This window comes from Setaria italica, chromosome II (assembly GCF_000263155.2).
Source record: "Setaria italica strain Yugu1 chromosome II, Setaria_italica_v2.0, whole genome shotgun sequence".
NCBI classification, from domain to species: domain Eukaryota; kingdom Viridiplantae; phylum Streptophyta; class Magnoliopsida; order Poales; family Poaceae; genus Setaria; species Setaria italica.
In genome coordinates this window covers 4,628,135-4,642,631 of record NC_028451.1, presented here as the reverse complement: position 1 = coordinate 4,642,631, position 14,497 = coordinate 4,628,135, and the positions used below count along the sequence as shown (strand labels likewise).

At 44.0% G+C, this 14,497-nt stretch overlaps 1 long non-coding RNA gene and 1 pseudogene across 1 annotated transcript; both read right to left on the bottom strand.

The window, feature by feature from the left end:
* Positions 1 to 17: 17 nt before the first annotated feature.
* On the bottom strand, positions 18 to 1,517 carry LOC111256334. The gene is made up of 3 exons (XR_002676414.1): positions 1,197 to 1,517; positions 535 to 582; positions 18 to 446 (listed from the first exon to the last, which is right to left on the bottom strand). It is a non-coding gene; the product is annotated as an uncharacterized LOC111256334 (long non-coding RNA).
* Positions 1,518 to 3,777: 2,260 nt separating this feature from the next.
* On the bottom strand, positions 3,778 to 13,143 carry LOC101779553 (annotated as a pseudogene).
* Positions 13,144 to 14,497: the final 1,354 nt, after the last annotated feature.

The following is a 14,497-nucleotide window of genomic DNA, read 5'->3' as shown; positions in this document are numbered from 1 at the left end:
AATAAAGCTCGAGGTGTCCAGGTTCGTGACCATCCTCTTTACCAAATGATCATATGTTATGGTAGATTTGGTCATGGGCATGAAATGTGTAAATTCCACAGTTTGTCATGTCGGTGGTCACACGATCAAGTTTACAGTATAGAGAAGTGAAAGAGAAGTGTTCATTGAAATATCTGATGTTTGCACGGAAATGCCTAGCATCAGCGTCCGAGCTCAACCACAGTCTCACGAGTTCCGGTGGTGTCTATGACAACAGAATTCAGGTGGCTCGGACTCAAACTTCTTTGCATTGCAGTGCTTGCAGTTATCCTCTAGCTTGAGCATGTGCGTCTCGTCAGGGACATTAGCATAAACCGCATCGTTTGGATCCGGTACATCGGGTTCGTTGGAATCTTCATTAGCCGTCTCGAGATCGACATCCTCATCAGCTTCCCAATCATCAGGTTCTAATCATTAGCACGAGTATGAAGTGTTTGATTTTGGAAATAAGATAAGTCAAGCGTCACATAGATGCGTCACATAAAAAAATTGCACCTGCAAATTAAGAACTTCTAAATCCTTCTCCTGCACCTTCTCCCATCACTTCCAGGCACATGAAACAAATTGGCATCAGGATTATAGATAAGAAAGTGCAGCAGGACAGATTACTTGGGCTTGTTTTAATCACTTTTCTATGTTGCAGTATGAAACCAGAATATTAATAACTGGACAGACCATTTATTTTTTAGGTTGTAGTTCTAAATCAAATGATCATGAAGCGCCTCTTCTTGTTTGTTGTTGTAATATCCAATCAGACAGTTATTTGTACATAGGTAAAACAAAGTGGTGCCATTTTTGTCTATTCCTTTATACAGAACATATGAATGAATTATTTTAATGTAACTCCTAGTGAAAATAAGAACGTAGATAGTGGTTAACCGGTAATGGAACTGTACTTCTACATCTGCAAAATTGCTAACCAGGGGGATGTACTATTTGTACCAGGGGGATGTACTATTTGTATCCAGGGGATGATTTTTGTAGATGACTGTATACCAATTTTTATTGTCAAACATGGTAGCCGCAAAAATTATGTGGCAAGAAGAAGAAAAATTGTGTGGAAAAAAGAAGAAAAATTATGTGGGATAGATCAGCAAAAATTGGAGGACAACCAAAGGTATTCAATATGTGAACTGGATCTAATTACTACATGTTACCTTTCACAAAACACTGCTTGCTGGAGCAGTAGGCACAACCCGACGAACATAAACACCCTTCAAGAGAAAAGCAAAATGGAATGTCACAGGAAAGCACTGGATAAGCAAGGTACTCTGCCAGACACCATCACTACAAGTAGCTGTTATGAATAACACTTGTTTTCATCATGAGAGCTATTTAGTTCTCATTAACTGGGGCAGCCCCAATTAAGGCAATCAAGAAATCTGCCACCGGGATGAACGATTCAAAAGATGATAGCAAATCCTCCTCAAATTTACTGTTTATTGAGATCTTACATATTCAGAGTAATATAAAGGCCAACTGAGGTCCAAGTAACAAAAAAAAGGATTTATCCACACTCGGTCAGTCAATTTTCTGAATATGGGAGAATTCAAGAAAAATTATCTATTTATCGTGCTTTCCTTTTTGATTTTATTTTTCCATTCAAGATATCACAGAATGTCTGATAACTGATACCATTCTCATGAAAATCTTGCTAATCACAGACCGGCTTAACCATCTAGAACTGTGTGCTTGTGTGTGCATCAGAGTACACTTGAAGTGCTCGGAGGTGCATACTCTTTTTATGAAGCATTGCCTTAAGCATATCACATATCACAATCCCTACTGTCCATCATGAATTCGAAGTGCACGGCGGTGTATACTACTTTTATGAAGCATTGCCATAAGCATCGATAAGCATAACAAATGTCCCAATCCCTACTATCGCAATCCTTACTTTCCATTATTAATTCGTACATCGATAAGCTTGCACAAAAAGTGGCAAAATAATTATGTACTATCAGGGACAGATCAGCAAAAATTGGAGAGGACTAATTTTCCAGTCAATGTGGTCTACGTGTTCTATGATTACTCTTGAATCTCAGTCCTCAGTTTACATGCAGAGTAAATTATCTCTACCATCCTCAATTACCACAGGTAATACGTTTCTCTCTCGGGAAGGACATATCATCAAATTTTAATTGTCCACCTAAACAAATCACGATCTGAATCTCAAATTTTCAAGTCGCCGACAATTCAGAAAACACAACACCGCCTATAATGTCACGTAGCACCAGATTCTAAGAACATGAACACCGACCAAACAAATCAAATGACAAGAACATGAACGTCACACAAAGTTCAGATGCATGACAAACTAAGAAACTGAGAGGTACCGTGATCAAACCCAACGAACTGAGAAATCTAGTTGGCGTGCAGCGTAGCCTCGACTGTCGGTGTTCCGTCGACTCAGGGAGGGGCGGAGTCGCTTGCGGCGATGAGGCGACTCAGGATGGGGCGGTGACTTCTAGCGGCGCGGAGGCGAGGAAAGGGAGGGGCGGTGGCTTCTGGCGGCGCGGAGGCGAGGAAAGGGAGGGGCGGTGGCAGATGGCGACGCAGGCAGGGGCGGGGGTTTCTGGCGGCGCGGAGGTGAGGAAAGGGAGGGGCGGCGGCGGATGGCGACGCAGGCCTAACGATGCAGGGAGGGAGAAGTTGCGGCGACGGAGGGAGTGGCGGCGGCAGGCGACGCGACTGAGGGAGTTGCGTCGACGGCGGATGGCGACGCATGGGCAGGACTGCAGGAGGAAGGGATCCGCGAGGAGGGAAACGGACAGAGGAGGAAACGTGTGGGCCGCAACTCACGGAATCTCCAGGTCAACGGCTGCACGCGGAGGCTGCTGCAAGCGGACGGCCCAAAATGGAGCGAGGGACATCGCCCGGCGGCCAAACGACGGACCGCATTTTTGTGTCCTCTTTGCTTTTTTTATAGTAGAGATTACAGAATTACCAGCAGAAATGTTACTGCAATTGCAAGACGTAACTTTGAAGAAACAGAGCAGACGTAACTTTGAAGAAACAGAGCTCGACAATACCTCTGCACAAGACCGTGCTATCTAAAAGCCTTGCAGGATCACCCTGCACACCGTTCAGTATTAGATATACTACCAACATAACATGGACAAAGTTCAGCACTTTCAGTTCGTATTCAAGCAGCAGCTTAGACAGCTTGTCGAACAACAACATGAGTAGTAGTATGTTGGATTGTTGACCTATTCTATGGCAAGTACTTCTGCAGTAATGTAGACAAACACGTCATGAAATGAAAGTGCTAGCTGTGTATGTGTTTTGCTTACGCTGGAGCGGACACTGAGTTCAAACACGCCATAGTTCAAAAGAAAATATAAGGATAAAAAGCTGGAGCATGGAGCTCGATCAATATGCTATATATTCTTCAACTTGCAGTCTGGGACTTGTTTTGTGATCAAAATCAAGGACTTCAGCTTGAAGAAGGATGAAAGACTAGAGCATGGAGTTCCATATGCTAAATTCTTCAGTTTGCAATGTGGACTTGTTTTCTAGACTTCGGCTTGGCTTCACTGGATATTATCTTCAGAAAGTGAATATAATAGATTTGGCCTAGATGAAGGAACGCCATATGGTTTTGGACCACCAGACAAGAGAAACCAGTGTTCAGGAATGCATACCAAACTCGTCATCTCTGGCCAATTTTTTTTTTCAGATAGTAGGCATTCTAAAAGTTGCAGAAGATCCTAGTCATTTCTTTATACCCAAGCTCCATGAGCCGAGAGACCATGTTTAGCTGCATTTCTTGGCTGTAAAATCTAGGAATTTGCCAGACACATTTCCTATAGACAAATTACAAAATGAAACGAAGTTCCTGCATTATGTACATTATTAAAGGCTAATCATATCATCCCGAGGACCAATGTTCTTGCACAGACATGACTTCTTTTTTCTCCACAGAAACCTAGGCTAAGTTCAGAGTTCGTAGGTCACCACTCACCAGGCACCAGCTAACACTCGGTCAGGCAGTCACGGGTCGAGCTTGCTGGGGAGGTATCAGGAGTGGATGGCCAGGCTGCCGAAGGACATGGGGCTGGCCAGTGACGACAGCACGTGGATCATCCTGAACTTCTGACTGATTGCCGCCAGGGCAGGGTTCCTCTTGGCCATCTCCTCATTCTTGGAGTACCCGGCCTCACGAGGTCCTTCTATCTTGTACCTCTTCATCATCATCTAGGTGAAAGAGAGCAATTCAATAGGCACGGGTGAAAATGAAAGCGCAAACTACAAAGAGCAATGCTCAACCAACCAAAGTACAAGCCTGCAAGGCACATTCTCTCTTCTTATTTTTTTTATGTATAACCCCTATCCTACTCAAATAACAGAACATTGTCAGCATCGATTTCAGCAATCAAGATATCTCGATTGTCAAGTTTGCTCTCTAAAACAATATCCAAGTGATGTGTGCTACAATGCAAATGTGGAAAAATCACCAATCAGATCTCAGAAACAATAAGATGCAGTTTGAAAGGTTCATATATGCAGCCAGACATGTCTACTTGTTTTGTCAAATTAGATTCCCACAAATTTTATCCACAACTATGCTTCTAAGTTCTAACCAAGCTAGATTTTCACCTCCAGATGCTAGATCGCTAACTATTCATGGACTGGATTCTGCTTTATGCTATCTGTATTAATTCTTGAAAATAAAATAAAGAACAAGTCAGTATATTCCTGTGAGCGCTGCTATGACTAGTACTCAGAAATCGCTGACCTATAAAATATAACCATATAACTAATAATTTAAAAGTAACTTTCTTTTGCTTTACATACCTCTACTACCATCAGCAAAGTAAATCTCAAAATTGCATATAAAAAGTGTAAGATTCCATTCATTAGTAACGATATTATCACATACTCAAACTATAATTTTGTGATATTCTGTATAACTAGCACACTAGCATCTGGCAAATGCAAAACGAGAGGTAGTAAAAAGCTCAAGGCCACAAACAAAGTATTTTACTTCAACCATCATAGGTGTGATGACCAGAAGGTTTGAAAGGTTACAGATAAGGGCCGAAAGAAGGAATCCATGCAGGTATGCAAATGCTGCAACAGATATCGCTGAACACACTGATATCAATATGAAGTACGCCGGGAACATTTTACCCCGCAGACTCCCAAATTGGTGCCTCGGCAAGTACCTTTATAATAAAAAAATTTATCCAAAACACTATAGAGGTCCATGCTATGTTCTGAATGGAATAATCAACCTACAAAGGGGCATATACACACATGGTCTATTGCAAGAACAATATATGCTAGGCTTTACTTTTGCGGTGGACTTCTCTGTTCTCACTATAACAAGGTAATATGTACACTGTGTAAAAAAAAACTTGAAGGTATACTTGAACACCTGGGTAATTACCTTCTAAACTTTAAGACTGTGCAAAACATAATACCTAATCAACAAACAGAGGAACAACCCTACATGCTTGTAAAACTGCAGCAGTGGATACCACTACCAGAACTTTCAGAATGTTTCATGGGAAAATGGTGACGGGATTCATCACAATATCTACAAGCTTAAATCGAACGTTTCCGGAGAAATCTAGCACCTACGGGCTCTCTCAATACAGCACATAAATCCTCCATCTACCCAATTCATAATTTTTGTGGTCGCTGTCCTTCCAAAAGATCGTCAAGGTGAATATTTACTAGAATGATTTCACAGCAACGCATTAACAAAAAGGAAGACTTGTCTTAAAATCCCACAGATTGAATTCTTATGATGATGCAGGATAAAACAAAGCGATAAACCCTCTCGAGATAAGTTCAGCCACACTACTACTCAAAACTTAACTAGATAGCACCCGCTCACTGAGTCACGCCGAGCCACTTTGAGAAGTTCTCAAACTCAGGTGTAGTCGCTGTCTGAGATCATGGTCCTGTGCCATGCCTTTCCAGCAGCCTTGACCTTGGCAGCCTCCTCCTACAACAATGGATCTACAGATATTGTTCAGTACGTGTTTGTTGACAAAAGGGCATACAGCTGAACGAAATAATCAGCATCTGATACATTAAACCAACAGTAGTTCACATATTGGTCAGTTCTGTAGTGTTCAGAAGATATATGGGCATGCAACAAAGAATCTTGACAACAATGTAAACATATCAAACTATACAGTTAAACAAATATTCAGGAGATATATGGATGTGAAGGGATTCAGTAAATTTTGGGATTCAGTTCGAAACATGGATAATGTAATAACATTCATTCTAGTATTCTGTAATCAAAACGCTTAGTAAAACATCAATCTATTCATCACATTCTAACAAGGCATAGTCCCAAGTTACCAATTCAGAACACAAATCAACAAGAGGGATCGAACTAAAACATTCAAGATAAACCCTGACCCATGAGTTACCAGGGCATGTCATATGCCATATATGCAAAGATTACCGAAGCTTCCAGTACCATAAATCATTTCTAAGAAAAGAGTAGAACAAACAATTGCTCAGATATCTACTAGCATATAAAGAAATGGAACAGAACATAGACAAATGCCTTACTAAAAGCAATTAAGGGTACCGAAACACCCTGAGCAAATAGTAAACAATGACAAACTAGATTACCCATGCATACTGATACAGCACAAACGCGCAATTACAAGAATATTTGTTGGCACAACATTAGATCAATGCACATAACTAAACCCCAACAAGAATCACTACAGCAGAATCATGTTATTCACACAGAACTCCAGTACTAATACTTTCAAGCAATGAAATTTGCTCAAATTATGATACATCAAACAAATTAAACCATTCATACAAGGGGCAGAAAATGTACCATAGCAAACACTACAAGTCATAAACAGTACACCAGAACTACATGAGCAATCTAAGTGATCAATTCAGGTATTATTGACATAATCAGAAATGAAATGGAGGGAGAAAAATGGTCATACCGGGCTAAGCTTGGTCCTCTTGGATTCGAGCTTCTCCTTCCTTGCCTTGATGTGGGCAACCTTAGCGAGGGTAGCCATCTTGCGGGCAGTGCCGAGGTAGGGGTTGAGCTTGAGCACAGCAGCCATGTTCTTCAGCGGGTTCTTCCTCTTCTCCCTGCGCTTCACTTATAAGCCCATTACGGCCCACAGCAAGACCCAAAGCTTGCACATTAAAGAGTCACCCCAAGGTCAGACTATAAATAAAGCTAATAGTAATATAACAGTTTTACAGCAGGGCACAAAGCTGCAAATTATTGCCACAGTTCTCTAGTCCTGCCCAGCATCTAATACAGGGTGAAAGCGAATAATTTTGGTGCAAGGAACTGTCCTTCAAGGTGCCGATAAAGTTCATGGTCCATCTTCCATCTCATATGATCATCCCACAGAGGATTAGGCTCTTTCTTAGGGTACGTTCATCACCTGGATGGACTGCAGCATGTCAGAGAGGGCGATCACCAGGTCGCCAGACTGGATCATGCCCCTGGCCTTTAGCAGGGAGAAGGTGCGGTTCAGGTTGCTCTCCATGTCATCTGAGAAGCTGAGGCGGAATGGGATGAGGCCCCACTGAAGGTTTAGCCGCCTCCTGACGGACGTCGACGTTGTGAAGGCGAAAACTGGGCAGTCAGGACGGCACCGTGAGAGCAAGGAGGCCATGTGGCCAGTCTTTGTGAAAACAAAGACGGCGTCAGCTCCCAGGCCGTTAGCTGCAGATGAAATTGGTTTTGTTTAGACACAGCTTCTAAGAAAATGGAATCTAAATGTTCTGTCAGTAACCAAGATAATGGACAATAATAGGAAGATGAAACAGCAAAGCAATTGAATATATCAGTTGCTAAGCTGAGGCGGAATGGGATGAGGCCCCACTGACGGTTTAGCCGCCTCCTGACGGACGTCGATGTTGTGAAGGCGAAAACTGGGCAGTCAGGACGGCACTGTGAGAGCAAGGAGGCCATGTGGCCAGTCTTTGTGAAAACAAAGATGGCGTCAGCTGCTATATCAGTTGCTATGACAACATAACTATGGTATGCACTGAATACGATGGTGGCAGTACTTACCCATTTTAGCTGCCGAGTTGCAGATTTCTTCTGATATCTTGTCAGAGAATGAAGATGAAACACCTTGAAGTTCCAGTGCCTCATGTCGCTTCTCCTCCCGCCACCACTTCTCAATCCTGAGGCTAACGCTCCTCAGAACACTAAGAGCCTTCTCTGGATATCTTCCCATTGCTGACTCACCAGAAAGCATTAGAGCATCCGCACGCTGGCGGACAGCTTCAGAAACATCGGCAACTTCGGCCCTTGTGGGAGTAGGATACTCGACCATTGATTCAAGGAGCTGAGAAGCAACAATGACTGGCTTGTTGAGCTGCCTGCACAGTTGAACTATCTTTTATTGTATTGAGGGGACCTGCTCCAAGGGAACCTGTGCCCCCATATCCAGAGTGGCTACCATGGCACCATCTGATGCTCGGATGATCTCCTCCAGGTTCTTTAAAGAGTCAATGCTCTCAATTTTCGCAATGACTGCTTATCACTGATCATATAAAATAAAGCATTATTAGAGTAAGGAACCAACAAAGTTCAGCAAAATGAAGGAAACATTTCAGAAACACGGTACTAGCAATCCTTTCTGATTTAGATGTTTGCAAGGCCCAATTAATTGAAGTATAAAAGATAACATAGCAAGATTGGTATCACTTGCGGTTTGGGATTAGCGATTTTAATCTAGGTAACTTTTTGTGTCACTAACTGAGTTTTAGCCACAAAACATGAGATGGACGTACAATGGCAAACTGGCAATTTTGGCAGGAGCTACACACACACAATTTTTCTAGTGCATGCAGATGAATTGTAGGTGCTGAGATGACACCTGACACCAAGTGTTGTTTTTTTGGCACAGAGAAGACACCAGGTTGAGGAAAGCCAAACAATTTTAAACAGTTCTTATTATTCTTCCATGAATCATGTTGTTCCACAGCATTATTTAGAAAAGGAGGAACACCAGAAAGGGGATATCTTGTTGATTCACTGTTTTCTCTAGTAACTACATAGAAACCAATATATTCCAGGCTGATTTTTTGGGGGTTAGAATACAACTAAAACCCTACCAGTATGAGTAATCATCTGGGACTGACCAGGAACCAACCACAAACAGTGGCTAAGCATGCAGAACAGTTCTAGGAACACCCGTTATCAGTTTAATAATGTCAAATATGGCTTTTCCAAGAAAGCATAAACTTAAATAACAGTACAGAATTATACTCCTGGTACCTGCCACGGCTCCTTGCAGCTATGTAGCTTTTAAAATGTTTAATTACTTCTGCTGACTTGACAAATGAAACAGCGATGAAATCTACACCTTCGGCAATTCCAAAGTCTATGTCAAGCCAATCCTGCACAAGTTGTCACAAGAAAAGGAGCAGCATTGTTATAAACTTAAAATATTAGTATCTGCTACTAGAAGATTAAATTTTCAGTTAAACAACTCTAGGTGGTAGAAGCCTTCTTAAGAAATAGCTGACAAAAACTATCGAGAGATGAGTTTCAGTGCACAATGTAAGGCTTTGAACTAATACATGTTGTTTTGAACTGACCATGGCATTGACAGAAAAAACAAGCTGTAAATCCATTGCAATACTAGTACCAAGGGGGGGCATAGATTAACAAAGTTTTGCGGTCTTTTGGTAATTGCAGCAAGAAATTTATTATGCTACTGCATTTACCTTTGATGAAATTGTAGGAAGCATAGCATTCCTCTCACGGACAATACTGCCATCACGCCAGAATGTAAGATTCGCACGTGGCAACAATAAACCAGGATCCGTGCAGCGACACTTAACATCTGGTCCCAACTTCTCAATCACCTCAAACCGAGCCATTCCACCATCCACAAGAAGCTCATCACCAACTCTCACATCTGTGTAGGATTTTGATGCAAAATTATGGCAGTGAACAATAACAGCGAAAGATATCAACAAATAGGTCAGCTTATATACCTTCAGCAAACCCGTCATAATCACATTAATAGTTCGTTCTGGGAGAGGCAATTCAAATGACCTAACACTAAATGTCCAGACTTCTTCATCCTGTGGAATCCAACAAATGTGAGATGATTTATTAATTACTTCAGAAATGTTTTAATTCCAAGAAAAATGGAAGTCATTGGGTAAATAACGTGGCTCAAGAAAACCTAGGATTATTGAATAGGTGTACAATCAAACTTCTGACTGTATGGTTAAAAACTTAAGATAAACAGCCGAATGGTGATATAATCTCCTTTTGGCATAGTGACCCTAGCTAGCACTGATGACAGTTAGGTCCTGTTTGGCACGGCTCCACTCCTAAACTCCAGCAACTCCATCAAAAAATTCAGCCAAACACCCCAACTCCAAAACTCCATGGAGTTGCCAACTCCATGGAGCTGTAGTGCAAATGCAGGTGGAGTTTTGGAGCACCTCTTTTGCTGCTCCAGAAACCTCTCTTTCGAACCTTATCGTGGAGTTGGTGGGTAATTACCCACCAATGCCACTGGTTACACAAAAAAACGTTTCATTCTATTCTCCCTTCTATTCTCCCGAGCCCCACTCGCCGCCAGAGCCCTGCCCGTCGCCCGTCGCCCGTTGCCGCCCGCCGCCGCCCGTTGCCGCCCGCCGCCGCCCGTCGCCCGTCGCCGCCCATCACCGCGCCCGTCGCCCGCCGCCACCCACCGCCGCGCCCGTCGCCGCGCCGGCCGCCCGTCGCCGCCCGCCGCCACCCACCCCGCCGCCTGTCGTCGCCCGTCGCCACCCGCCGCCCCGTCGCTACCCACCCCGCCGCCCATGGAGGGTCTCCCGTGTGCGGCACAGTGCAGTGGAAAAAGGGGAAGAAGAAGATGGGATAGAGAGGATGACAAGTGGTGCCTTAATTGGGGGGCAACAATGGCAATCCACACTGAAATCGATTTTTTTTGGAGCTGAGAGCACCCATCTAGCCAAACACCTCATTTTTGTTCTGGAGTTTTGGAGCGGAGCTGGCTCCATGTGAAGTTCTGGAGTGGAGCAGCTCCACCCGGAGTTGGAGCCATGCCAAACAGGGCCTTAGAATCATAGAAGTAGTTCAGTTTCTTTGGATTACTAATATTAATGTATTATCTAAAACACAACTATCATCAGACACTAACATTAATTACGGGCAAGAATAGACCTAGAAGTTTCTTTTTAAAAAAATATTCATGCTATAACTGAAGGATCTGAAATGCAGTTGTAAAAAAGGATGTAGGTGGAGAGACTCCACAAAACGAACACTAGAAATTTCAGTATTCTGAAAACTTCTACATGGCTTTATACTAATAAAGAAAAAAGATATAAATAAACTATAAAGAGATTCAGTAGCTACCAGTAGACACATTAACTTCAAACCTTTAACAAAGCATTAAACCAGCAAGCTAAGTCTTACAGATGAACTAACAATATGCTGCATGTCTGTCATTGTTCGAATTTGCTGCAAGTTAAACACCTAAAATTGATTAACGGAATAAGGATAATCTTTATGAATTTTACCATTTACCAATAAATGGGCCAAGCATTCTACTAATAAAGCTAATTCAAATTAAACTCTCCACTTGTGGCCCGGAGGTCCTGGGTTCGAACCAGCCTCTTTGCAGAATTTTAAAAGAATATTGCAAAGATAAGGTTGTCTAGGAATTCCCTTCCCCAGACCCCACCTTGTGTGGGAGCTTTCGCACTGGGTACGCCCTTTTTATAAGAGATTCTGTTGCTGAAATGAAAGATATTCCTGTGTTTTCCCCGGTGCTAGATGCAATACTTAAAGGAAGGTTTGCAACAGGGGAAAAAAAGCCATTTGAGGCTTGGGCCTAAGATCTAAAAAACAACCTTCAGAACCTCAATGCCTATCACTTTTTTTTTGAACGAACCGTGCGAGTTTGTATTGATATAGCAGAAAATACAAGACTACGGCCCTGGGAGGCCATAGGTAGGAAAAGGAAAAGAAACGAAAAATAAACAAGACTCGCCCGGTTGGATTGGGATGTCAATGCGGGTAAGCACTCAAACTTGACACCTAGAAAAAACCCGACCGGTTGGATTGGGACCTCAACGCGGTCGAACCACTCCAGCACCCTGTCTTATATGCAGAGAAAGCCAAAACATGGTGATGTTTACCATGCACTTTATTTGAGTTGCACTGATACTGAAAGCCTTGATTTTTTTTTTGAAAGATTGAAAGCCTTGAAAATGATTACCACTTTCACAATCCAGTGTTTGATGACAATCTGAAATTCTGAATGATTCTCCTTCTATAGCAATTTCAAACATGAGCTGAAAATCTAAATCAACTGAGCCATTTTGAAGATGGAAAAAAAACATTTTGGTGAAATCCTGACTCGCTAGGTTTTGCAGAAGTATGAAACTGCAATGCCTGACACTGCCACTGCCACCACCCGTTCCTCTCATCCACATTGCACAAGCACATTTCACGGAATACGTTCAAGTGAAAGCGTTCAATCTGAAAACTGAAAACCGCAACGCCAAGTACAAAACTGGACAGCAGCTTACATACAAGCACAACACCTCACCTCCGCCTTGGCCGATGTGGCGCCGCCGAGGTCCCCCATGTGGATCTCGCTGCCCTCGGTGTCCATCATGACGGCGACGGCGTAGCCCTTCTCCTCGTTGAGCCTCCTGACTGCCCGGATGACGCCCCGGTGCCACTCCCGGTCCCCGTGGCACATGTTGAGGCGGGCGACGTTCATCCCGCCGATGGCGAGCGCCTCGAGCTGCTCGGGCGACGAGGTGGCCGGGCCCACGGTGCGGACGAGCTTGGTGCGGCGCGTGCTCCGGAACCCGTTCTCGCGAAGCTCCGCCTCCGTGACGGCGTCCACGTCGATGGGCGCGAGGATGCCGTTCGGGTTGGGGAAGTCGGTGAGGTCGGAGGCGGCGGCCGGGGAGGTGGAGCGGAGGCGGAGCGGGAGGCGCGGGCGCGCGGGGGCCGGGAGGCGGAGGAATGGGGAAGGGGAGGGAGAGGGAGAAGGTGTGGGGGGCTTGCGGGCCGCCGGTGGGTGCAGGAGGGAGTGCGCTCCTGCGGCGGCGGGGGAATGGGAGCGGAGTGGAATGGCGGCGGGGGAATGGCTTATTTTTCAACCGCCCGCCGTACCCGCGGCCAATCCCGCCCGCAAATCACGCGTTTCTTTCCTTCTTCCCGTCTGCTCTCCCGACCTCCCTCCACATTAGCTCGATTGCGACCCAATCGGCGGCTCTCCTCCCCGTCCTCTCCTCCCCTTCAACCCTACCAGGCCACCGCAGGCAGATTCGAGCGCGACGACATGGCGATGCGGTCCGCGCTGACCTCCCTCCCCGCGCGCCTCCGCGCCCCCTCGGCCCCCGCGGCTGCTGGTGGCTTATACCAATATGTAGTGGTAGTCATACATTTTCTCATTCCTACTTAATTGAACTTTTACATGTCAATATGGGAATACGGCTTTGAGAGAAGGAGAATTGGGTATCGAATCCATGACTTCAGCCACCACAACCTCATGGCTACATGGACTACCGCACAATTATTCTCTGGACAACGTATTTTTGGACATGTTATCTAAAATGATGTTTTCTCCTATGATTTAACGTTATATGAATGGAGGATATGATGATCCTTTCCCCAGATGATTGACAGTGAACATACTGTACTCTATAACTTCTCTTCGGAGAACCAAGCCAGAATTCTGATCCTTCATAGTTTATACGGCATTGTATTTTCTTGTTGACCTGTAGTGAATTTCATATACTGCCTTTCCCTTTTTCCCTTGTCAGAGTTTATGCTTTTGGTGTTGTGTAAGAGCTCTCTTAATTGTGTTGCATACCTCGGAGGATATGATGACCCTTTCCCCAGATGATCGACAATGAACATACTGAGTGCTATAATTTCTCTTTTGAGAACCAAGCCAGAACTCTGATCCTCTGCTTTTTTTTATGTTCTTGTTTTTGGATTCTTTGGAGTAAATTTTCGTTCCTAATTGTGCTTATTATATTTAATATATAATCTGTTAGCTCATAGCTCACTTCAGATGTTCATTACCCTTTGTTTTGATTAACACAGCATTCTTCGCTTTTATTTTCAAAAAGATCTGATTGCTTTTCCCTTTCCTAATTTGATGCCTGTACATACTATATTGAATGTTGTGGTATATGATGCAAGCTAACTATATGTGGTGCGGCCTAATCTAATCTAATCTGCTGTGGTCCTTCCCCTCCCTTCGCAGTCCCCGCAGTCTCTGGTGCGGCCTAATCTAATCTGTGGTTGATCTGGTCGGGTACGTAGGCGATGGCGGCAGCGGCAAGGATGTAAACAAGGTTGGCGAACACCTCAAGGGGTTGGGGATCCCGGACGGCTCCACCAGCAGCGCTGCAATAACGTGCAATAACGTGCTTGTATTGCGTTGCTAATTTTGGAGATTTTCTCAGTGATTAGAGATTTGGAACACCGATGGATGCC